This window comes from Pimephales promelas, chromosome 4 (assembly GCF_988280905.1).
Source record: "Pimephales promelas chromosome 4, fPimPro1.hap1.1, whole genome shotgun sequence".
NCBI lineage: Eukaryota > Metazoa > Chordata > Actinopteri > Cypriniformes > Leuciscidae > Pimephales > Pimephales promelas.
The window spans coordinates 22,693,431-22,719,162 of NC_142772.1; the positions used below are offsets into that span (position 1 = coordinate 22,693,431).

Consider the following 25,732-nt stretch of genomic DNA (forward strand, 5'->3'; position numbering starts at 1 on the left):
GTGGGGAGAAATGTGCTGCTGGTTACGTTTGTGAGACAATCAGCTGATTATTATTTTATTAAATTATATTAAAACCCTTGATCCTCACCTGACTATGGCTTTGTAAACAGACAGTATTCATGATGTGGTTTATAATGGACTGTGGTACAGAAACAGTGACAATGTTACACACTCTTGGCTTACTCTGGCTATTCTCTGCTGTCTCAGCCGACGAGATGTTTGTCCCGTTTTAGCAACCGTAGCTTCTTCGAAAGGGAGGGGTGAGCAGTGGGCTGAGCCCTTAGTGCAAACCTGGTGCAAACTCGCAACCGAACCACTAGATGTCGCTAAAAGTCACACATTGCTCCTTTAATTGAAAGTAAAGAGTTGTGAGAAACTGGGATCTGTGTGGCATGTGCTTTATGGTCTTAAAGTGACAGCAGCCTAATTAACTTACTGCAGTGTCAATATCAATCAAAGAACAAAAGAAAAAATAGAAAATCTCTCTCTTGTCTGGACTGAATAACGTTTGTAGCTTAATAAGTATCTTATTTCATTTGTTTTATTTATGCATGGAAGACTAAGTTTTTGAAAACTTTATTCAATTTCTGTTTACCCTGTTAGATCATTCTCACCCCCAAGGCGTCACCTAACTGATTAGGTCACCTAACTAACATTTTGACCATGCTTCAATATCTGAAGCTTTAGGCGCCCTTTAGCGTCAGTTAGATGATGCCCTAGGATCGCGTGTAACCCTACCCCCACCCCAGACCTAAACCTAACAGCGTCAGATATAGTTAGATACAGTTAGATATAACTGACGCTAAAGGCGCCTAAAGCATCAAATATTGAAGCATGGTCAAAGGTGACGGCTTGGGGTGAGAATGCGTTGGTTAGATCTATACCTGAAAATCGTAAAGCAAGTAAAAATCTGAACAGATCTGACTGTTATATATATATATGCCCTGATATATTGGATACAGGTAAATGAGATTTATGGCACTTTTCGACTCGGCTCGGCTCGGCTTGCCTTTGTTTGGTTTTTCACTGTGTAAAAGTTGTACGTATACCTGCTTCCAGGTACTTTTTTTTTTTTGTATCACCACCATCGAGGTTCTGAGCAAGCTAAGGCGAGCTGATCCAATACTAAAATGTGACATGAAAACAATGCCGATTGGTCAGAGAGAATCGTGTCATCGAATCGTGAATCGAATCATTGCATGTGCCAGATGGAGTATCCAGAATAACCATTTTTAAATAGTTTGGCCAGAGATAGTTACTAAACTTACTAATATTATTATGTCAACTCGGAAGAATATGCCGCGGTCAAACGAGGAGGTCCAGACTTTCCTTTGTTTGGTTTCCGAAGAAAGGGTCCAGCGAGAGCTTGATAGGGCACCAGGAAAACTGTCTGCAATGGAAAATGGAGCGAAAAACGAGCCGAGTCGAGCTGGTTCTGGTAATGGAAAAGCACCATTATTAAAATGGGGTTATGTAAAGATTTTTTTAATTCACTTAAATTAAAGCCTAAAAAAATGTTACAATGTATAGTTTTCGATTATACTGTAATGCTGAATCCTTAACATGAATGTATAAATTTAAATGTGAAATAATTACAAAATAAACATTAAAAACTTTAATGTTAGGTGTGATTAATCGTGATTGATTACAGAAAATTTTGCACTTAATTGGCTATGTTTTCAGTCGATTGACAGAACTATTTAGACATGTATTCTGAACTGAGGCAGAAACAAAAGTGACAATTTCGGATCCATCGTAAGCCATTTCTAAACTCTTTTTGAGACCCTTACATAACTTTGTCCTGCATAAATACTCCAGTTAGTAAGTGTGTTTTTCCTTTTGCCAGTCTGTGTCTATCTGTCTAAAGCTTCAATGTTTAAGAGAGAAAAGAGGGCAATAAAAGGGAAATGGGTGAGATTAAAGGTGGCAGAGAGAGAGAGAGGAGATGGGAGGAGTGAGATAAGCAAGGAGGGGAAAAGAAGAATCTATGATCTGGCCAGACCTGGGAGACAGGCTTTTCGCCAACGTCCTCCTGCACTGTGAAAGCTCAGCGCTGGTGTTTGAGCACTTGACTGTGACAGACAGATTGTGTTTTCACATGAGTGTGATCAGCAACAGATTACACACGTATACTCACGTACACACTCATACATTAACAGCCTTGCTTGTTCCTGTTTGCCAAAGAAAATGTGTTGATGTTTATCGTGCTCTTAAAATAAAACGAAATAGAGGCCTTGTCCCATATCCTCCCCGAACACGCTACTTATGTCTGACTGAAGATAATAAGACACACGTGGGTAACTACTGGGCTCCCGAAAAGAAAACAATGTAGGCGGGATTGTTGTCAGCCACTAACATTGTGTATTTATCTTCCATCTCCTTACATCTGCTCATTACAAACATGAACAGATGAGGTCGAAAACCTCAAAATTACCTTTCTCTGAAAAGCCTCTTGTATGTGTATACGAAATGACTTAACTGCTACTGGACACTTTCCTTGTGGCTTTGAACTTACTGGAAATCGGATTGTTGATCCTGAGTGATGGCAAGCAGGTTCAGTTTGGACAGTCTGGTAGTGATCGACAGCCAAGGAAAACAAGAGGGAGAATAATTCATGTGTGTGCATGTATACAGTATGTGTCTGTATATTTAATTTCAATTGACATAAATCCCCCTAGAGATATTACAGTAAAGTGCCTTCGGGGAATGTCTTAACAGGCAAATTTAAAAATTTGTTAAAACTCATTAGTCAGCTCTACTGCACAATGCTTAGTAGACTGAACTAATGTAGTGAAAGTTACCTAAATAATTATCTAAATAAAACCAAATAGTTATCTAAATAAAACCAAATATAAAAAAGTCTAATTATTTAAATCTATTTTACATTTATTTTATAGATTTTATTTCGTCTTAACATTGTATGTTACATATATAAAATAATTTTCTTCTAAAATGATCATTTTTATCAAGCTTGTAATTAAGTAATTTCACTTAAATGGCAATGAAGATTACCTATTAATTGTCATTTAAGTGAAATTACTGAACTTAAATATACAAGTTTGATAAAAATGGTCATTTTAGAAGAAAATTTCAAATGGCATTTAGAGGCTTTTGCATCTGAACTCTTCACATATATATATATATATATATATATATATATATATATATATATATATATATATATATATGCATTTGGGGAGACCTTTTTAAAAGAAAAGTAAATCATCCTTTTACATTTACAAAAGTAAATACAACTTTCTGTATAAAACTCCTCTTTGTAGAACTTGTGTGAATACGGTAATAGCCCAAACTGGTCAGAGAGAGGGAAAGAAAAAAAGAGTCATCTTTGAGAATGGCAGGATGTGACAGGAACAAAATGTAAATATTTACTTGCAAATGTGTAATAATTGCTATCCTCTGCATATCAAGTGGTATCCAAGGCAAATGAGTATTTATGTTTTAAACTGCAAATTCTTATTCAGATCTACATCAATGATATACGGTATAGTTGCTGTAGTTACTGTTGTTTCTGTTCCTCTTCCTGTTCTTTATCTAGTTTACCAACCACATGAATATGCAAGAGGCAACTCAATAACGGTGTTTATATATTTATTTATTCCTTTTGTAGTTCACCCAGCCATGTAGTGTATCTTGAACACTGTGCCTAGATATAGCTATTAACACAGAAAGAATTTCTCTCTCCCTTTGTGTCTCTTCGCCAGGTGCCAACTAAACAAACACGAGCGCACACTGAAACCTAAGAGGGTCTTCCTGCAGAAACTGTGCACTGGAGCTGGAAGAACTGAAGGAATTGTGAACACAGTGGGTATAACGTAACATGCATGCTTTTCAAATGGACATACCATTAATAAAAACATATTTTGAGGCCTGATCTTGAGGCCAAAGATATTTTCATGGATATAGTGTGAGAAACTGTCCATGTAAATATACATACGGTGAAACAGAGAATCTGATGAAACTTAGCATGTGCTATCATATAGCTGGTGGAACCGAAGGCGTATTGATCTAGATATTGGAATTACCAATAAAAATGGAATTCAATATTACAGTGTCTTGTGACCCAGAAGTGGGATCCCAGGGAAGCTGATGCCCGTGGGTCCAGTTACAGTCTGTCAGGGATATTAGCAGGTTTTATTAATTCATTTACTTATTTCATGTTCTACCTCTGCCTCTGGTTTGTCTGTCAGTGACTCAAATGGTGCTTATGGTTAATTCTAAGCATTCGTTTTATGAAACAATGAAATATCAGTGTGAAGCAATTCAGATGACCGCTCTAAGATGGGGAACTGAAAAAAAATCAGCAATATGACGGTTTCTATTCTTTTGTCAACCCCTTAAATGTGAATTCATTGGTAGATGTGTTTAAATCCATTCATGGCGGGACAGATTTGTCTGTGATTTATTCATGGTAAAGTACTTATCTCCAATGATATGGTGAGAAGATGGGTTGCTTTGCTGGGCTGTGAGAGGGCACTAATGTGTGCTTATATGAGAAATGTTCACTCTATAGGTTTCTTGAGTTGTCTTGAGTCCTTTGTATTATTTTATAGATTATTCCGATCTGAGTTTAAATGCTTTAGATGGTTTTCGAAAGAACTTACAAACTTAAATTGCAAACTGTATTCCAACCACTTACACTAACCCTGCACCTAAACTTACCCACAGAAAACTTCCTGCATTTTTACATTTTCATAAAAAAAATTAAAAAAATAAAAATAAATAAATAAATAATTCTGTATGATTTATAAACTTGTGTAACCATTGGGACCTCAATTTAGGTCCCCACAGTGATACAAGTCCCCACATGAGTCTGTGTGCATTTTAAAAAAAAAAAAAAAAAAAAAAAAAAAAAAAAACATGTACACACACACACACACACACACACACACACACAAATATCTTGGATTTTGTTGTTTTAAGGGGACATTCCTACTTTTTTTTTGAAAACTATAGTCTAACCCATCACATTTAACTTTAGGCCTACATAATATAGGCTATACTATAATAGTCAAATATTCGGTTCAATAAAATTAATTAAAAATCTGCTCATTATCTGATAAAATCACATTGTTGAAATAAAATCTCTGGGTACAAATGAAATTAAAAGTCACAAAGCTAAAGGTAGCCTACAATTGTGTCTGTGCACAGTTTAATACACGGTGTGATTTAACTTGATCAGGTAGGAGATAAAAAACGCATTAGTGTTGCGCTTCTTTCATTAAAACACTGGAGTGATGTAAGCCCGTCCCCCTTCAAGAGTAGGCTAAACCCGATTATTTGCCCTGCGTATAGAGAGCGAGAGAGAGAGAGAGGGAGAGAGAGAGAGAGAGAGAGAGAGAGAGAGAGAGAGAGAGAGAGACGGGCGCGCGCGGAGCTCAACATCATCAGTCGCAATAACGGCTTAATCATTCCTCACCGTGGACGACCGACACCAACCTCAGCATCTGAAAAGCTTTATTAGACACAAGAAAAGAAACACGCATTTAGAAAACGACACGTTTCCCAAGTGCTGCTGGTGATTTTTGCTGGATTTTAAGTGTGAAGCACCAGTCTACCCGGCGGCTCAACACCTTCCCTCAAACGCAGGACAAACTTCACCGGCCATGAAGTAAGTGTGACACTGATACCTTACACTGATGTGTGTTTGTCCGTTGATATATTGTGTGACATTGTTGTTAAGTAAACAATACTATAATAAGTTAACATCTCCGTTATTTCGCGAGATCACAAGGGAGAGAGTTAAAGTAGCTCCGTTAAGAAAGTTGACATGACAACACATGTTATTTTTGACTACTGACAGTACAATCACTATTAGTGTTTCTGTATGAAGACGTATTATTATTTTTTTGTTTACAAGCGCGTGCTTTTGTTTGGGTCTTGCAAAGTGCTTTATCGGCTCGCAGAATAAACTAAACCACTTTACAGAGGTCATGCATGGATGTAGTGTCTACTGTTACTGCCGTCGGGAATACAGTCAACGTGCTGTGCGACAACACAGTCTCATGAAGATGCGTATCTATACCACGAGTGTCATTTCTCGTGGCATTTATACGCCAAAAGTGTTTTTTTCGTGTATATGGTACGCACTAAAAAACCCTGGGTTAGGTTTAGGGGGGAGGGGGGTGGGGAGTTCGTGCGTATTATACGCAAAAAAGTGCGTATCATATGTACGCGAAAATCGCGTGCCAAATACACGCAAAAACTGTTTTTGGCGTATAAATGCCACGAGAAATGACATTCGTGCCATAGACACGAACTTTCATGAGATCGGGCTGTGTGCGATGTTGTGTGAAGGACCGAGGGTCATCAGACTATAAATGAAGTATTGAATTAAAACTGGCGTTCAAATATGATCAACATTCATTCGTGTGACAATATTAATTTCTGCTTTCTATTATCAGGCTATATGCAGGTATAGGCTATGGTTCATGTGCAAGCAAATCCACACTTTTTTTAAAAAAAGCATCCTGATTCTGATCAAGAATAGCAACATTTGTAAGTCATGAAATACAACACTGACTCAGGCTGAGAGACCATCCGTTTATTATATATCCAAAAGTCCATATTCCATGTTCAGTTTTATGAGTGTTAATTATTTGTTCTTCTCCTCAGTAGCCTAATGTTAAACTTAGGAGTGTATTTGCTTAAAACAAGTTTATAGAGATACAAATTTGTGGATGTGTGTGATGTATATATATATATATATATATATATATATATATATATATATATATATATATATATATATATATATATATATATGTCTAGATTTAATTGAGAATAATAGTAATTATATATATATATATAATTACTATTATTCTCAATTAAATCTAGACAGCACAGTTAAGTTGAGGGTCAAGATTCATTTCATGCAACCATAAATATTGTCTGTATATATATATATATATATATATATATATATATATATATTATACACATGTAATATTTGTGTTTGTGTGTGAGCAGTTATTGTAAGAAGCTGTTATAATCTAATTACATTTTGAAGTAACAAAAAAAAAACCCTGATATCTGCTAAAATGTGAATCTATATACTTTAACAAGTAAAGGTGAAGACAGATACAGATGTAAATGAATGAATGTGATTGTTTAATTAACAGGAGTTATTTTTGTCACTTTTTTGTATTCATTTTTTTGTAGCATTCTTGTGCTTATAGGAATTTACCGTGAAATAATATGTTATGTCACGTTATTTTTACACACTTAAAAGCTAAATTTTGACTATAGATACAATTTCTCCACGCAAAAAGGCGTCACGTATTGTATTTCTGTCACTTCTACCTCAAGTGCACTCTTTTTCAGACTATACCGTCAGACAGGCGAACACAATCAATGAAGCTCCTGTATGTGTGTGCATGTACGTGTGTGTGAGTGTCTCACCTGTTGCTCTCCTGGGATTTAATGTTTGCTTAATCTGCCCAAGAGGAAAATGAACACACTCACATGTGGACTCATATGATTACACTCAGAGAGTCCTCTCATAGCCGTGCACATATACGCGCGCGCACACACACACACACACATGAGCGGTCGTCCTCAGACCTGTCGTCTCTAGGAAATCACTGGGGATTAGGCTTCTGTCGATTCACAAAACCAACAGTGACAACATGGCCTTACACTTCTCTCAAAGAGGGATCAGCTCTCCACGTGTCACTCTGATTGGCTGTGCTACTTGAGCCGATTGTCAGAGGCATTTACAGGCACAGTTTGTGTACCCCTCCAAAGCACAAAAGTATTGTCTTTAGATTTGTCCTGACAAACACTAAGACGTTTTATTTATTTTTTGCAGTTAAATAAAAATAAGCTAAATTACACTTTTGCGTTCATTGGGATGAATGATTATTGATCTTCAAGCAAAGGTAGGCATTATGAAAATTAAATAAATAAATAAATCATGTAGAAATGAATAGTCATTAATCTAAATGTGTTCCAACCCCCCAAAAAAACAAGGAGCCATAATATGTCGTTAAACCAAACATTTACCACTTTCTCCTTAGTTGCATGAGCTCAAAAAGAAACACAGAGGCTTTATTTTCACTGTAACTCTTCAGCAATAATAATAAAAAAGTAATATCAGCGCGTTTTATTACACAGCAGTGTGTTAATTTTGAGTCAATGAAGTCAAACATTTTCTCATTTCGTTTTTTCCGTACTCTCCTTCTCAGCTTCATTTACTAGGCTAAAAAAATAGTTTAATAAAGCAAATAAACCAGCTCCAGATAAGTCATTTTTACCCGCAAAGAGGTTATGATATTTGGCATTAGCTGAACGTACTCAACGCGTACGAGTTCTGGTTTTTGCATAATGAATTTAACTTTGCTTCTGTCTCTATTTTGTAATTAGCAGTGACGCTTGGCAACTTTCTTTCCCGCTGTAAAGTGGAAGGTGGTGTATGGAGTTGATTCACCAGAGTGCTGCTCAATCACAGAGGAATAGTCCTGCCTTTGATGTTTAATTATATTGTGAAAAGAATACTTCTGCATAGAAATGAATTTTTCAGCCGAACATTCTGTGTTCTAAAGATCTGCTGTGGGCTTACGTGGTATGTACCGAACACACAGTAATTATTATGTATGGTAAAGAAGTCTGTGTGTATGTGGCTGGAAATAGTTCTGAGAGTTGTGTATGTGGATGTGCATTTGCATGATATGAGAAAAAGCGATATTTTACTGTGTATGTATACACTAGAAAGCTATGAAGGATGGTAGAGGCTGCCACGAGGAGTCTGCGATGACAGACAAGTCAGTGTGTGTGCGTACACCGAATGAATATGCGCAACATATCACGCTGCGGACATGAAAGTGGTGCTCACTCCCCCCCTCAAAAAAAAAATAAAAAAAAATAGGTGACTCCTGTTTCTTATAAACTCCTCTTCAGATTTGGGTGGTCTAGCAGGGAACCTTCTGGCCTTAAGCATCGAAACTCTTCCGCTTTGGTTGGATTCTTAGGGAACCAGAGCACATTTTATGCTAGATAAGAGTTCACAGAATAGTAGAAACAGTTTAGGAAAGGGTACATCCCTGCATTCAAGAGCTCATTTTATCTAGTCGTGCATAATTGATGCAGTCCAGCATTTTATATACAGATAATGTACGACGTGTCGTATTGGCTGTTCTACTTTTGTTAGAGTTGGAGATTTAAAAAAAAAAAATCTGTAGTTTAAAATGGTTTCAGGATTGTGACACACATTGAAAGTGTCAAGCAGACCTTCGAGTAAAATTGCTAAAAAATATACACGCCTCACGTATCCGGTCAGTTTTACTTGCAATCCTATCAAACTTTTCTTTAACCATCTCGATCGGTGTCTGCCGACTCCATGCGTAAACGCATTGTTCCATGATAAAGCACAGTGGCACGGTGTGTGCGCCTTGCTTCACGGCAGAGGGACCCATGGCACACTGGTGGACTCGGGCCAAAAAAGCGACGAAAAAATTCAAGAAAAAATGAGAGACGAGTCGAGAGGTTAGGGGAGGGGAAAAATGCTGAAATATTTTCCAGCAAATGTAATTTATCTTTGTCAGTGGGGCAGCATAGCCCAGTCATTCTGTAAGGCTCTCCGGTGAGAGGGGGGACAGAGGGCCCTCTATGCCCCAGCTTCACACAACATTCATAACCCCGACGTCTCTGTCGCCGAAGCTGCCCGTAGCACAGTGCCGTGTGGCAAGGCGTATATTTTTAGCAATTTACTCGAAGGTCTTCTTGACACTTTCAAAGTGTCACAATCCTGTGATTTTCATCATCATATACTGTTTGGTGCGTTCTTTTTTAGTTTTTTTTTTTGCTCGTTGGGTAGTAAACAGGGGCCGCTGAGTCTGACAACTGACAGATGTGATTCAGATACGTTTGAACATAAAACGTCAGGAGGAAATAAGAGTTTCTTTTCATTACTGTGAGGTTGAGGTGTTTAATTCAGCCGGGATTGCAAAGACAGCTTCTCAGGCGGCTCGCAAGAGCAGCCTCTCACGAGCAGTGTCCTGCCAATCTGCACACGTGTGTCTTTCTGCAGTCATCTGCACCCTTCTCAACAGCGGCCTGTCAGCAGCGGAGGCTGAAACTTCGGGGGAAAAGCGGGCCGTGCTGGACACTCGAGATTCAAGGAAGAGAAAGAAAAAGAAAAGTCGTGAATACAGAAGGAGAGATGTGTCTGTGAGCCTGGCATTGTGACACTTAATGCCTTTATGTTTGTGGTGGCGTTTACAGGGTCCTTCAGCAGGCTGTCACCCACCTCCAAAATAACCAGCCTTTGGCTGTCTGCTCTGTCTTAAGTCGGTTTTATTCCACAATAAATGACGGGTGCTATTAATTTTAGACTGTGTAGAGTAATACATTTTAGTACATATAGGGCCTCTGTATATAATTTTCTTTCTTTGCTTCATATCTAACAGTCAAGGACCCCCCTTCTCCACAGTACACTGTTTACTTTGATGTATGACTTTTCTTCCAGTAGTACAGCGAATGATGTCATTAATTTTATTACAGATGCTCCATCTGGAAAAGAAGAGAATAAAAGAGAGAGATGGAGAGAAAAAAAATTGAGTGAGAGAGAAAGAAGGAAAAGAAATGTGCGGCACCGAATTGTATGCATAATTAATAAGACCAGCACTTCATTTGAAACTTCAGGGTTTGCTGGCCAGTGCAGGACGGGACGTGGAGTGCTCAGCTTTATTATGGTGAAGTGTGGAGGTGGCTCCTTTCACCTGCAGCTGCTCTGTTACAGCCCCTCTGGAAAAACAAATAACCTTGTGTGTTCGTGCGTGCGTGTGTGTGTGTGTTTATGCCCGTGCTCAACCCTGACAATGGCGGGAGCTACTGACATTAGACCATGACGCAGGCGTGTCATTAAACTGCTTGTTGGCCCGTAGCCCACACTTCCTAAATGTTGCTGTCCCGCCAGAAATAGCTCAGCCATGAGATTGACTTTTTTTTTTTTTCGCCCGTGTTTGACTGCATGTGTGTGCATATGTGCGCCAGGGACTACGATTGTGAGCCTGCAGTATTGTTCAGGTTAAAATTGGTCACTGTCTTATTTTTGGATCAGAGCGACTCACGGGTTATAAATAGACAAGGAAAGGAAGGGAGATACCTGTCGAGACTCTGGCGAGCTCTGTTGTCCCCCACCGCCTAATGTTCACGTTGTATCCTCTCTATATCATGCTCTCCTTAAACAGACCTTGATGTGTGGTTTTAAAAGGAACTTAATAAATGGAAAATAGTCATATGACTATACGTTGCAACAGAGACTGGTGTATGGTCTTCACGGTTGGTGAAGAGAGGAGAATAGAGAAAGAAATAGTGCGTAGGCACGGAGTGTAATCTAATAGGGCGATGTCCACATCATGGAATATTTTTAGAAGTGAGGTGCTAATTTTATTTCTTCATTACAAACTTGGAGCTGTTTAGGAACTTTAAAGTATTTTCCCACCTCCAGTAGATTTACCACATTCAACGCCACTATGTGAAAACAGTTTCACTAAATAAACAATTGAAAACAAAAAGCTTTGTCAGGGACTTACTAAGTGTTTTGTGGATATTAATATTACATTTAAAAATATTATTTATTATGTCTCAGTCAATCTGAGAACATTAGATTACACAAACAAAAGTGTTTTAAGGGTTAGATCAAATATATCAAATATACGTATGGTTCCTTACGATAACATTCCTTAAAGTAAAGTATGCTAAAAGATAAATTGCACGTTTAGTCTCTGTGTAAAGAAAAAACACTGAATGAAAATTTCAAGGTACTTAGTTTAATTTACATTAAATTTCATCTGTTTTGAAAAAGTTCCGGGTCAGACAATTTCGGGTCAGTATGAATAAGAAATTCATACTTTTGTTCAGAATGGATGCATAAAATTAATCAAATGTGACAATGAATACATTAATAATGCTGCAAAAGATTTCTGTAGTAATGGCTGCTGAATGAAAATCAGCTTTACTAAATAGAACATATTTACTAAATTTTAAAATATTAGAGTCTTTTAAAATTGTAATTGTCACTATTAATTTTTACTGTATTTTCGATCAAATAAATGTACTGCTGATTGTATTATAATCCTTTTAAAAAACATAAAGAGTGCAAACTTTTGAATTCTGGTGTATATTTGATTGACAAACCTTCGTGTGAACAGCTCTGCACTTACGTCCCCAGCCCTGTTGCCAGCTGTTAAGATTGTGAATTAATGATGTGGCATGATTGAATTTGACTCGGCAAACATTCCTGCTAGCTCGCCCCAGTTTCCCGCTGGTGTCTCTCTAGAGGGGTTGCGTATTGGACCTCTGGACTCTACGTTAGCACCTGTAGACCGCAGAGAAGCCTGAACATTATAGGCCTGCCACCTTGGATAGATTAGAACAAATTTAGAGTCTGAAGAGTTTGACTTTGAGTGGAAAAGAGGCATATTTACTTGCATCTGCATTATAAATGCACAAATATGATTTACTCAAACTCTTTCAACAACTTTGGAATGGTCCCACCAGAGTAGAGGACACACAATGGACATAATTTCATTATGTTGACATGGTTGCTTTTATCCTCAGGTTATTGTTACATGGGTCAGATTAAAAGCGCTGTGCTCTGCAGGCCTGTTAACGTAGGAGGTGTAATCTTATTAGATAAATCATCATCTTTCGTGAGAAAGGGGAACTGCTCTTGTCAAGCTTCAGTGCGCAGGTGAAGAAACCTCATGTTAATAAAGCAGCAGTTAGCCTCTTTTCCTCTTTCCCTGAACGGGCATGTGCCGTTATATTAATGTGTTTATGACAGTTTAATTGGATAAGCAGGCCGCTCGTAAAAACCCTACAACTGTTTTTTTCTTTTTCGCTAAGGAAAGTGCAGACTTTTTTTTTCTAGACGTTCTGCTAGGCAGCCCGTCGATGACCCACTTCTGAGATGGTCGAGAAAACAAGGCAGAGCCGAGAACAATTTGTGGAGAATGACGGAGAGAGGGCAAAAAAAGAAGGTTAATTTTGTTGGGAAGTCGATTCGAAATCCTTTTTCACTTTCTCTCTTCCTTGTCCTGAACGCAGCCCACTTTTTTGTTCTTCAAGCTCCCCTCCAGCAGAATCGGAAAAGAGAAGGACTGGGAATGCTGGTGTGGATTAGCTTCCGATGCTTGGCTAGCCCCCTCAGTTAATTACATGTGTAATGAGTTGTTTATTTGGGATAATGCGCAGCTGGAACGTCTGCCTAACGCTGGAGCTGGGAGCAGACCCAGGGAGAGTCAAGGATAGGATAAGAGGATGGAGGAAAGAGGAGACAGGAGAAAGACAGTCCCCAATGTCGGCGCCAGAGCAAGGAAAGGGAGGCTCGGTAGGAGGAGGGGTGGGCATTCACATCCCATCTCAGGGTCAAACAGCCATAGGATTTTTCTCAGGGGTGGGGGCAAAAGAAACCTGTAAAAAAACATACAATGCTCAATAAGAAAAACAACGTACGGTGGAGGGGGGTGGGCTGATGTGTGCCCAACAGTGAAGGGAGTGGAAAAGTCCATGGGTGCAAGCGCAACGGAGGGAGGGAGAGACAAGTTGTGCTATCATAAGCCGAGGGGGACAGCTGGGGTTATGTGAACGCTGCAGCTGGATCGGGAGCCGAGGGAGATCGCTTGGCCGATCCCTGTGCTGCCGGGTAGCTGAAGCCTTGAGAAAAAGCTTCCCTCCCTTCGCAACCTTCTGCAGGCTGCACTTTCCCAAACCTCCCCCCCCCCCCCCCCCCAAAACAAGATGGTGTAGATAAGCATCTGGAAAACACACACACACACAGAGACCTGATTTATACAACACCGGCTGTAAGCACTTGCTTTCACTTGTTTTCTTTTCCGCTCTTATCGAGTCAAATCGAGAAGCGGACATTATTTAGCTGGAGTGAGCGATTACCATCAGAATAACAGCAATTAGAAGAGTGATTATTTTTTTATATAAATTCCTGAAAAAAACAACATGTGATATGCATCTCACAATATTTTATTCTTCCTCTGTGCAAAGATTTTTCTTCTTTCTATTTTTTTTTTTTTTTTGTATGACTAGCATTTTTTTTTTCTCCTGCATCGAGATGACTGAAAAGTGTGAAGCAGAAAAGTGAAGCCGTTTAATCCGGCGTGCGGCATCGGAAAACTTTCGCTGTCACTGTTTTCTGATCACCTATAAAAAAACAGGCCTGTCAACAGCTGCAAGACACAAGAAGCACACAGTAAAGGAAGCTATGCAAATGCGTGCAACATTGACACGCTACTGAACAACAAGGTAAAGCCTGAAAAAATAAATAAATAAGTAGTGAAATACACATGCACACATCACACGCTACACATGGATACTCCTGTATGGAGAATTTGATAGGAGAAAAAAAAAAAAAAAAAAAAGGTACAAGTTGTGGAACATTTTCTTTGTGCACACAGGGGAGAGACTGAGATTAATTGCAGTGAAGCACGGCAGGACAACTTGAATGCCACTGTGAGGCGGAAACATAGAAAAAAAATGAAATAGTTACACTTAAAATGAAACTTAGCACTATTACGACTAAAATGCATATCTTTGTGTCAACTTAAAATAGCTGACACAACAAAGTGGGAGGAGCTTGGCCTGAAGGGTCATCTCTGTTACGGGTCCAGAAGCTTTTTGCATGTATTTGTGCGTATTACCAGTAAAAGTCGTGAAAATCTAATATTTACTCTTTTCCCCCCCTCCTTTCTTAGTTCCTCATCAAGGGTTAACCAACAGCGCTTTATCTGATCACACTAGCTCTGTGCTCTAAACCTCCCGTTCATGTTTGAGGTTTTTCTTTGAAAGTCCGGACCGTTTTGATTCACCGCAGCTGCGCTGACTCTTTAATCAAATGCTATCTTTTCACTGCTTTTGCCCCGTCTACCCTTCCCTCTCTCCCTCCCCTCCCCTCCCTCATCCCTTAACGCATCTTAATTGGTTGCTTTCTGTGACAAATTACGAGCGCGTGCTTTGATGAGGTCAGGCGAGCCGATACTGGAGTAACTTATGCCAGCCCCTGGTGGTTCCCCTCACCACTACAAACGGGGGGTGGGGGGGGGGGGGTGCGTCGGCATCCTGAAACCGTAATGAGAGACTGGGCCCGGGGCTGCCTGGTCCCCCTTTACAAGCTGTGAAGACACCAAAGGGGGGGTTGCAGGTATCTTAGCCAAAGAGATACCGAATGTATTTTTTAATATAAATTTTTATTCATAAAATGTATCTAAATATTTAGATGTTTTTTCATAGTAATGAAGCAATCATTTTTAATTTATTGTGAATATGTGAACATATATAAATCAGTATAAATATTTAAATGTATTTATTTATTTACATTTTTAAATGCTTACAGTGTGGTTGTTACACAGTTTGCACAGTAAAACAGTTATCTAAAATTAATTTCATTTAAAGCATCGTGGCTACAGACATTTGCATTCAGTTTGGCATCATATGACGTTGAATCACATCTCGATCTGTTTTTGAGCTTCCCGCCATGAGTGTTGCCTTTTTTTAACTGACATGTCAAGTTAAAAATAACTCTTCTTTTAAAAACCTGTCTCAAAACCCCAGTGTGCGTCAAGCTGTTTTTTAAAGCCTCCCTAAGAAACATTTGGTGCACCTGAAAACAACCTAATCAAACAAGCCGACTAGTCATTCATGCAAACCTCGAACTAGTCGATTTAGTCCACATCCCTAGTCCCGCATGAAAAGCTGTGAGGCCATAGAAGGAGTGAGTCAAGAAGAAACCATTAGAGAGGAGGAAAGAGAGATAGGCGTCACCCAGTCATATGGCACTCGTGTTTAGACAAACGCTAACTGCAACAATCACAGTTTAATGATCCGCAATGTCAACAGAGCAGCAATGCTTCCAACAATCAAGCGGATCGGCTTGCGCTTAAACCAAACTGTGACATCACTTTGGAAAACCGAGGACGGGGAGGGCGGAATAATGGCATAACATTTTGCAGCAGGAGATTTGAGATAGTGTCTGGGCTCACGTAATCTTCATCTCCTCTTCCGCACTCTCTTCCTCCCGATCTAGGTTACTCGGTTTCCTCGCAGAGCTTTGGGACCGGTGAGAGAGAAAGAGTCAGGTCAACATTTTGAAGGACATCTTTGCTGAATGGGTTTCAACTTCAAATCATTTTCTCCCTGAACGAACTAAATGTGTTTTAGGATCAGTTTAGATGTCTTCAGGTCACCTCAAGGGGGAGGTCAGAAATGCCACGTGTGATGTCACGGTAGGCATTGGTTCATTTCTCTGGTCCAGTACAGCGAACAGTCATTTGGGAATACTGCTTTGTCAGTTGGAAACTGTGGCCTTGCGGTTCTCAGTTATATAATTTGCTTACAAGAGCAGGTCACAGATCAGTCAGAAGTATGTATTTGTGTTGCTGAGTTTCCAACCATAAAAGCCACACCGCCCCAACAGACACCGACCAATGGTGACAATCACTAGATTGCAGTGTCACTTCTGAGACATTTCAAGACCTGACAAACATGTTCAGTCTGTGAAAACAGCCGCCGACCAGCGCTGACAAAACCTGACGAATTGTTGGTTCCCTTTGATCAGTGTCGGTCGTTGCTTTGAGAAGGGAGAAACTGAGAGCCACATATTGCGAAATACTACATTTATACTATACATATGAAAATTATACTCGAGATGACACATTTGATGAGACTGACCTTTAACCTTTTTTGTTTTGCTTGTTAGCAGCATTTGGTCACCAACTGTTACTGAAACATCACTCATAAAAGGAACGGTCTCGCAATCACTGCCGATTGATCGGAGAGAGGTTGCTCAACTTCCCTTTTCCACGTTACCCCCTTGCCCCCCCCCCCCCCCAGTATCTTGTAAGGCCACTGCAAGAAGGAAAAAAATACCATAAACAATCTTTAAATAATTGCAGTGAGATTTTTCTACTTGAATAAAAAAAAAAATCCAAAGGAAAGAAAAAGAGAGAGAGAGAAAGCGATGATAAATTGACAAAGGAAGTATCTTGGCCCTCGCTCTTGCCTGGTGAGCCACGTTAGCCTCTGGGCTTAATTGAAGCCAGGAGGGAGCGTTTAATAATTGCTGTCAGAAGATCAAATTTAATTCTCTTTTCACAGGACCGCTGTAGGGTAGAGTGAAACAAATTGTCATCGGAGATTTCCAAATGAACAAAGCTTTTAATTAGTCTGATTAGAATGCCGTGGTACAGAGGGAGAAGAGGGGATGAAAAAAAAAATGTGCGATGAAATAATCAGAGGATCATCCGAGCATGCTTTCTGGTGTTGCGGGGAAGGTCACATGACTTTGTCTTCCCTCCTTACTATTGCCCCCTACAACATGGCTAACATTACAAGACACTGTCGTTCTCTGCTCATTAATCAAGTGCGGAGACTGAACACCTAAGTTTTGACTCTAGAAGTGTGCAGAGCATCGGTTGCTGTGTCTGGGCTAGTTTTATAATGCGATAAACTATGCAACTCTTCACAGCTGTTGAATACCCTTGTCATCATTATGCCTCTTCACACATAATTCAGGTTTCAATGGGGAGACTCTGATTTCTATAAATGTTCTGACTCTTACATGTCTGACAACAACTAGTTAATACCAACTGTGCATTTGCGTCATATCATTTGAAACTTTATGGTGCTGCCAAGTCACCATGTTTGGCCAACGCATTCTCATCCTTTAGCGTCATATAGAACGCTATATGACAAAACGGCGCTATACTACGCACATGGCACCCGTTATCGTTAATATAACACTGTGAGGGCTAGGTTTAGGTGTGGGGTAGGGTAGTCTCATATTACGCGAAAGGATTTATGACGCCTTGGGTTCGCGTGAATATTAACGATAAAGGGTGCCATGTGTGTAGTATAGCGCCGTTTTGTCATATAGAGTTCTATGTGATGTGAAAGGGCTGGTTTTGGCAACTACTATAGTCACTGTCAGTTTGGTTTCAGACTTCACAATTAAAAGGGGCTTGACTTTAGTTATGATTTTACCGACATTAATCAGTTTGCTTCTGTAAGATATGAACAGAACAATTTGAAAGTCACACCTGTTTGTACATGAGGTTGTTCATCTCAAACACTGGCTGTGATCATAGTCAAAGAGTTTTCTTTGACATGCTAGCGTAGTTTATTATTTCAGTTCTCCTTTCTTTCTTTAACTCTGTTCCACAGTACTAAGAACTCACCCAGAAGTCTGAGAGCTTCCTTGAGGTAATGCCTTCGGCATACTGACCGATGAAACCACCCAAAGAAACCCACGCAATCTATTTTTTATGCCCGCCACAGGGCCATTGCCCTGTTCACGAGAAGACTGAGCCACTGTCAGGGCTGTTTTTTTTTTTCCCTTATTTCTTTACTAACAGCTGACCAACCAGAACAGGACAGTGATCAGACACCATTCACTCAGTGTGTGTCTGTCAGCTGAGCAGCTGGTTTCAGCGTATCTCTTTCAGTTAGAGTTGACATAGCATGTTGTGCCATGCTTCCCTTTGGCCAGCACACAGTCGCTATGGAAAGATAGCTCTCACCTTCCCTGATTCTGGCTTTAGCAGGCCACACTTCCCTGTTTACTGACTCCATGAAGGATGCAACTGCTGTTAACACCCTTTCATTTTGTTTTCCACTATTGTGCTTGGTCACGTGCCTCCATATGAAAGACTACAAACCCTACGGCACTTTTTCATCAGACCTTGCATCGAATATCTACCGTATACTTCCTTGTCACAAAGTATTAAAAAACTATTTTTTTGTCTGTTATGGCACTATGGAGCCAAGTGCTTTTTACATCACATTTTCAGCTCGGAAAATGTCCTAATATGACTAGAAACACTCAAGACCGAAAATGTAAAGCATTATTTCACTATGAGTCGTGCGAGACTTTTTCCTCAGGAAAAAGGTAGATAGGATGGAATGGATGTATTCGATTTCGGACGAAATGTTTGTTTTTGAGATCGAACAGATTTACATGTTACTGGAAAACGATGTAGAAAAGTGTAGAGAGCTCAACAAATTACTTTAAAGAGTAACTAAACACCAAACCAACTTTTTTTAGTTAATGATCTGTAAGAATGGATCTTTATTAAAACCAGTCATTGATTCGAGTAACTTTTTTGACGTTTGTTTATAAAGTGTTCTATTTCTACAATATATGGTGTAAAAACGTCTTAGTGCTGCCCTCTTCAGGTTGAACGGTGGCTACTGCAGTTGAATTTTCCTATTGGATGTTCCGCACTTCGTGACGTACGCAGGTTTCAGCTCACCACGCGAGCTACGCCCTTGGCAGTATAAAAACCATCTTGTGTCGTTAAAACCACTGTAGGGAGTCGATAATTGGAATTGTGAGTATTGAAAACGATCAGGATAGAGTGTTTTAGCATCTATTTCGTCCCCTCTATCTCAGCTGGGGTCAGCCCGCTTTTTCAGCATTTTCAAATATTGCCAGTGGGTGGAGTCAGGCTCTGAACAGGGGTTTAGTTACCCTTTAAGTAGTAGAAAATGGTGGCAGTGATTTAAATCTGGATTCAAACCATATTTTGCTGCATGCAGTGTAAACCCACAAACCTGACAGGAGCATGTCACATTTGTCTTACATGATTCTATGCCAAGAATTTGAGCTGTTTTGACAAAGAGAGGGGAAGTCAGAGGGGCCGGCGTGTTATTTTAAGGTACATGTAGAACTATTTAAGTAATTAGCTGTTGATTCCTGTAGAGACAGAAGGAAGGTATTGCAGCAGAGTCCTGAAAGAGAGCCCTGTATCACATAAATAAACCCCTCCACCCAATGCCCTAATCTAGCAAAGAACCTGAAAAGAGCTATTCACTAATCACTGCAAAAACAGAAAAGCTGTTCATCTATAATTTTACACTTTTGCTAATAAAATCTCACATTTTGAAAATGTCTCTCTTCATCTCTGCTCTTTTTTTTTTCTTTGGGTTGAAATGAGGTTATGAAGAAACAAATGACTTGCATGGTGTGGAAAATAAGAATGGCTGTGAAATCAGTTTTACCAGTTTTTGTGTGATGAAATCTAATAATGTGGATGCAGTGATTTTTCACTATGCAATGTTTGTTAAGAGCTCTGTCATTAAATGTTTGGCCATCACTAAGTGCTTAAAAAGAACACACCACAAGCCGGTTTTGACTTCTTTTTTTTTTTTTTTTTTGTCTGGGGTTGCATCAGTGGAGGCGGTTTGTTTATAATCAGCTGTGGCTCAAGCCCTCAACTCTTTTTTTCTCTCTATTCTTTTCTTCTTTTTTCTTCTTTTTTTGTATGCTGGAACAGTTTAGGAAAGGAAGCACCTTTACACCTTTGATTGTCTGTGGCTGCTGATGTCATATCCTTCCACCATTCTGTGTGTGTGCATGTACGTTTCCTGTCACTATCCAGTCATACAGTGGGGGTGTAAATGACCATGGAGGAGCCCAGATAGACACTCCTGCTCCATTACAATAATGAGAATATGTGTCTTACACTTTTAATATGTTTTGATTGCTTTCAAAATACAGTCGGTGGAAATTAGGGGGAATCAAAATCGGATGGGTTGTGTAACTACTTTTTTGCACTTAATGTCCAAATATTAGTATCGAACTGTAAACTTTTTAAGCAATCTGAATTGCATCATGGAAAAAGAGAGTTTAAAGGAATAGTTCACTTTAAAAAAAAAAAAAAAACTTTTGCTGATAATTTACTCACCCCCATGTCATCCAAGATATCCATGTCATTCTTTCTTCTGTCGAAAAGAAATTAAGGTTTTTCCTTAACATTCCAGGATTTTTCTCCATATAATGCACTTTACTGGCAACCAAACGGTTCAAGGTCAAAAAGACAGTTTCAGTGCAAACTGCAAAATGTTCAAAGGGCTTTAAACGATTCCAGATGATGAGTACGGTTCTTATCAAGCCAAATTATCACTCATTTAAAAAAAAAAAAAATGTGTGTTTGTGACTCTCCTGTTCGAACTTGTTTATCAAAATTGAACAAATCTTTTTGTGTGTCATTTGGTTCATTCAACGAACAAAATGAACAAATTGACTCGGGAAAAGATTTGTTCATTTTGATAAACGAGTTCCAACAGGAGAGTCACAAACGCGCATCACAGAACAGAGCAAGAGGAGCATTTGAGCTTATAAAACTTAAACTTTGCTATTTAAAAAAAAAAAATGAAAAAAAAAAACATTTCACTTGATAAGACCCTTATTCATTGTCTGGAATCGTTTAAAGCCCTTTGAACAGTTTGCACTGAAACGGTCTTTTGGACCTTGAACTGTTTGGTCACCAGTAAAGTGCATTACATGGAGAAAAATCCTTTTCATCAAAAACCGTAATTTGTTTTCGACTGAAGAAAGAATGATATGGACATCTTGGATGACATGGGGGTGAGTAAATTATCAGCATTTTTTTTTTTTTTTAAGTGAACTACTCCTTTAACATCTGATTTTTTCCCCCTGCTCATCCACAGAATGAATTGTTCAATTTGTATGTTGTATTTTTACATATACATACTTATTGGAATAACTGTCACACAGTTTTACAAGTACTTTAAATGTTTTCTTTTCTTTTTTCATCACAATATATATATATATATATATATATATATTATTGTCCCTTTTATTCCTGTGCACTTTAATTCCATTTTTTAAATTCACATACAGTAAAAATGTTGAACACACTTTTTACTGTGTATGTGGATTTACCTGCACTCATTATGATCTGTACGGCCAGGGTTCCTCCCACACTGATCCTGATCTCAGGTTCAGGTCACCCATCCTGTGTCTTTTCCACTGCCAAGATTTATGGGCACTCTTCAGCTTCGTCCCTCAGGCAGACTCTGCCACACTTAAGAAGCACTGGCTGTAATGACTTTATACAGACAATAGGCTGTTAACTCTCTCGCTATGAGCTCCCTGCCCCGTTTTAAGTGCAAACCAAACAGCCGCACCTAAATATGTACACATACAAATATGTTTGTAAAAGAAAAAAAAAGAAAAGAAAAAAAAAAAAACATGGGAGTAAATAAATATTATTTTTGGTACAATGAGTACAGAATGAACATATTTAAGATTAGGATGTGGTAAAAAGTGTCAAAAGTGTGCCATTGTATTCAAATTGTTCATAAGACACATATTACAAATTGTTGACCTCTTCAAGGAAACGGCAGTTTATTTTAAAAGAGTGAGGGTTTATTTAATGTATCATGCACCTCCTAAAAGGTTTACTTTTTGGCCATAATATGTTATTTTAAATCTTTGCGACCACATTTCCCCAGGAGGATAGAGGATACTGCCCTTTTTTCAAACACACACTAGTACCAAATGTCTTGCAGATGTGCAGTGAAGAAATGAAAATCGGGGAAAGTGGAAGCGAGCGAGTTTACAAAGGGTGGCAACATAGTGCTGAGGTTGATTTCTCAAAAGATCAGCTCCTGTCTGATTGTAATAATAACATACAGATGACTTTAATGTGGTAGGAGTCAAGCAGCGCTGCTCTGTAACCCCCCTGCACCTCACAGATTGTGCCAGATCTCAATAAAAGTGAAACCTGCCAGAGTTGTATTTCTCATCAAAACAAGTGTTTCATTATCACATACAATTTCTGTACTTTTTATTTTATTTTTTACAAATTTAATTCATGGTTTTTGCATCTTAATCATTTTTCATTCTCAACACGGGACCCCTTAGAGAAATAAAAAAATTGCTTTGTTTCTTTTTCCCCTAACAAAATTATATCGCTGAGCACAGAGAAGTAGTCATATTCACTTTATTAAGACTTTGACAATACAATTGCGTGCAAAATATACTTTTTTTATATATTTGGAACACTAGGGACCGAGCCGACCCAGAATTGTGCCTGTTTATGAACGTACTCATTGCCCTCACAGTTCCATTTCTTAAAAGGAGAGAGAGAGAGAAGTAGAGAAAGAGAGAAAAACACACAGCACCTCATTACATCCCAGTGCCGGCACCCCCACCTCTTTCTCCTTTTCCCCCACGATTTCTCTTCGTTCCCCCACCACCCTTGTGCTCTGTGGCAGAGAAAGAGAGGCATGGTTAACAGATGGGAGGGTGGACGGCAGCCTCTCCTCCCTTTTCTCAAGAGAGACTTGCTCACATCTTTTTGCTTTTCCTTTGGATTTCTCCCTTGTGCTCTTGCTTTGAGCCCAATATATCAATTGAGAAATGTTGTGGGTTAACTTGTCTTATCTTTCCCTCTCTGTCCTGTAGCATCCCTCCATGACCCTTCAGCCTTTGGTGATGACCCCTCTTCCAGGCTTTCTTCTGCCTGTCACACTATGCCAAACCTGTCCTTAGCTTCTTTTGGGGGAGGGATCTTTCTGGCCCTTGACTAACTCTCTCTCTCTCTCTCTCGCCCTCTCTCTCACCCTTCCCATATGGTTTGGCTGTGGATTAGTGAATTGGCTTAGCAATGCAGAGAAAGCCAGTTAGTAGTCCCTCTCCAACTCACTCTTTCTCTCTCTGGTATAATTTCACATATAAGCTTTAAAACCGCCCCACACACATATTTGATCTTAAACACACATAGTATTTGTTCCTTTGCGTTTGGCAGGATTCAGCCACACTTTACTTGTGGATCAGACATATTTGATCAGATATTTTATGAGAGTCGAACCTTATTTTACCTTGAACCTTATGTAAAGCGCCGCTGGCAACTGATCAACCACAACTTGTCTGCACTGTAGTTCGGCTTTACTGGTGTAAATTGGATTGTGCTCATCTGTGGTAATCTGAAAGCAGATGAATGTGGGGATGTGTACATGTGAAGGAGGGGATGAGACTAGAGGGAGAGAGAGAGTTTTATGCTGCTATGCCAGAACACATTGTATGATTTTGGGCTGTCCCATATGAAAGATGACCCATTGTGGTGATTTCTGTGGCCGTGGCTCCTAAAAGATGGTCCTACGTCATATAGTAAGAGAGGTTCAAAGACGTCCATTGTCGCGGTCTTGCGACCAAAGATAGCCTGCGATAATTTTTTGACAGTGTCATGAAACATGGGCACTAAAACTACTTACCTCAAGCTCCATTTTCAAAATCAGCTTGCCAAGTTGGCTTCTTTTCCCATATCCATGACCGCCTCTCCATATTCTGCTCTTTCGCTTCCTCCTCTTTTTTCCAGCAAACATAAAAACCACAATTGCTAAAGTGCGATAAATCTTTCTCTATTTGTTTGATGCGTATTACATTTTATTCTTCTGTGTTCTTCTATACTAGGTTACCGGCCTATTAGCCTATAGCCTTTACTTCTATACAAGTAATCTTATAGGATTGCTGAAATCACACATCTGATTTTGATTTTCTTTTATCTATTGTACTTTTTTATTGCATTACTTTTTATTTTCTCTTTTTGAGCTGTTTAATTTTAGGAACAAATAAAATGTTTTAATGCTTTACAAATAGTAACAATACTGAATTGTTAAACGAATTGTTGAAATAGTTGAACGTGTCCAAAGCTGTACAGTATGTGAGGTTATTGCAAAAAATAAAAATAAATACATATATATATATCATAAAAGAGAGAAATGAAATGAATGGTTTTAAAAAGTGTGAATGAATGGTTTTAAAAAGTGAAGTTCTATCAAGGTTTGATATTTTGTCAACTTTTATGCTATAAAGTTCACACTTTAATAATTGTTGGTGCCACTGTGAAGAGGAATCAGTGTCCAGATGAAGCCTATTAAAGAATGTTTAAAACGACTTAATGCACAGCAGGTCCATGTTGAGACTGTGGCGTGATTGTTTCAGGTATTACGGACCTGTCGTTATCAATGAGGAAGCTCCTCTTAGATTCGCAGCCAAAGACCCTGTTTTGATTGAGTTAACTACTTAATCAGCTTTCAATTGCGAGCAGCGAAAACGCCAGGTTCTGCTGGCTGCACAGTGGGTAAATATTTACACAGGCGTCCAGTCATTATCACCAGCTTGTAGTTGAGTTGTTTTGCTCCTTGTATTATGTCTTTTACAGTGGTCCTCTAAACAATCATCAAGCCGCTTCGGATTTCGCCACATACACATTAAGACTTGCTCGCTAACAGTCCAGCTAACAACTCTTGGTGAAGTACAGAGCGCTCTTGTTTGTATGCTAATGGAGTGTAATCTTATTCACAGTTATTATTAGAGACAATGGAAAATACATTATATCAACATCAGCATAAGGTTGTATTTGTAGAGAAGAAACTGAGTGTTTAACAACTCTATTTCGACAACACCGAAGGAATCCAACAATTACGTGTGGAATTTCATAGATTAGCAGCATCCTCTGAAATAAAAATGGATCTCAGCCAATGAAATTAGAGTTTGCTTGCGGTTTAACTTACATGACATGGAAAAGTCTCTCGAACACTTCCAAACCCCTACATAAACACTTGCTTATTAATAAATGAGAGAAGCATGGCAACGCGGAGAGAGACGTGAGAAGCGCAGCGTATCCTTTAGGTGTATCTACATCAATGTTCCTTGCTTGCTCTGGCAGGTGAAATCTGGTTCAGAAAGAAGAAAAAGAGCCAGAGAATAAAGAGAAAGCAATGGAGGGCTTTTAACGTGACACCACTGACAGCTTTACTGCATTACAGAAAGCTTAAATAATGGGACGCTCATTTGCATAACGAGGGACGTTATCACCTCTACTGTCAGAATAAAACACAACAACACTTCTGCCGCTCCTCCCAGAGATGAATCGGGTTGGCCTACTTTACG

General features: G+C 39.1%; 1 protein-coding gene across 3 annotated transcripts in view; it reads left to right on the forward strand.

Moving 5' to 3' along the window:
- The first annotated feature begins 5,451 nt into the window (after window positions 1-5,451).
- The window catches only part of mef2cb (myocyte enhancer factor 2cb), a 69,039-nt gene continuing 48,758 nt past the window's right edge, over window positions 5,452-25,732 (forward strand). For all 3 annotated transcript variants that reach the window (XM_039661932.2, XM_089130122.1, XM_039661934.2), the window contains exon 1: window positions 5,452-5,629. The gene's annotated coding sequence lies outside the window, so the exon portion shown is untranslated. The remainder of the gene's footprint in view (window positions 5,630-25,732) is intronic.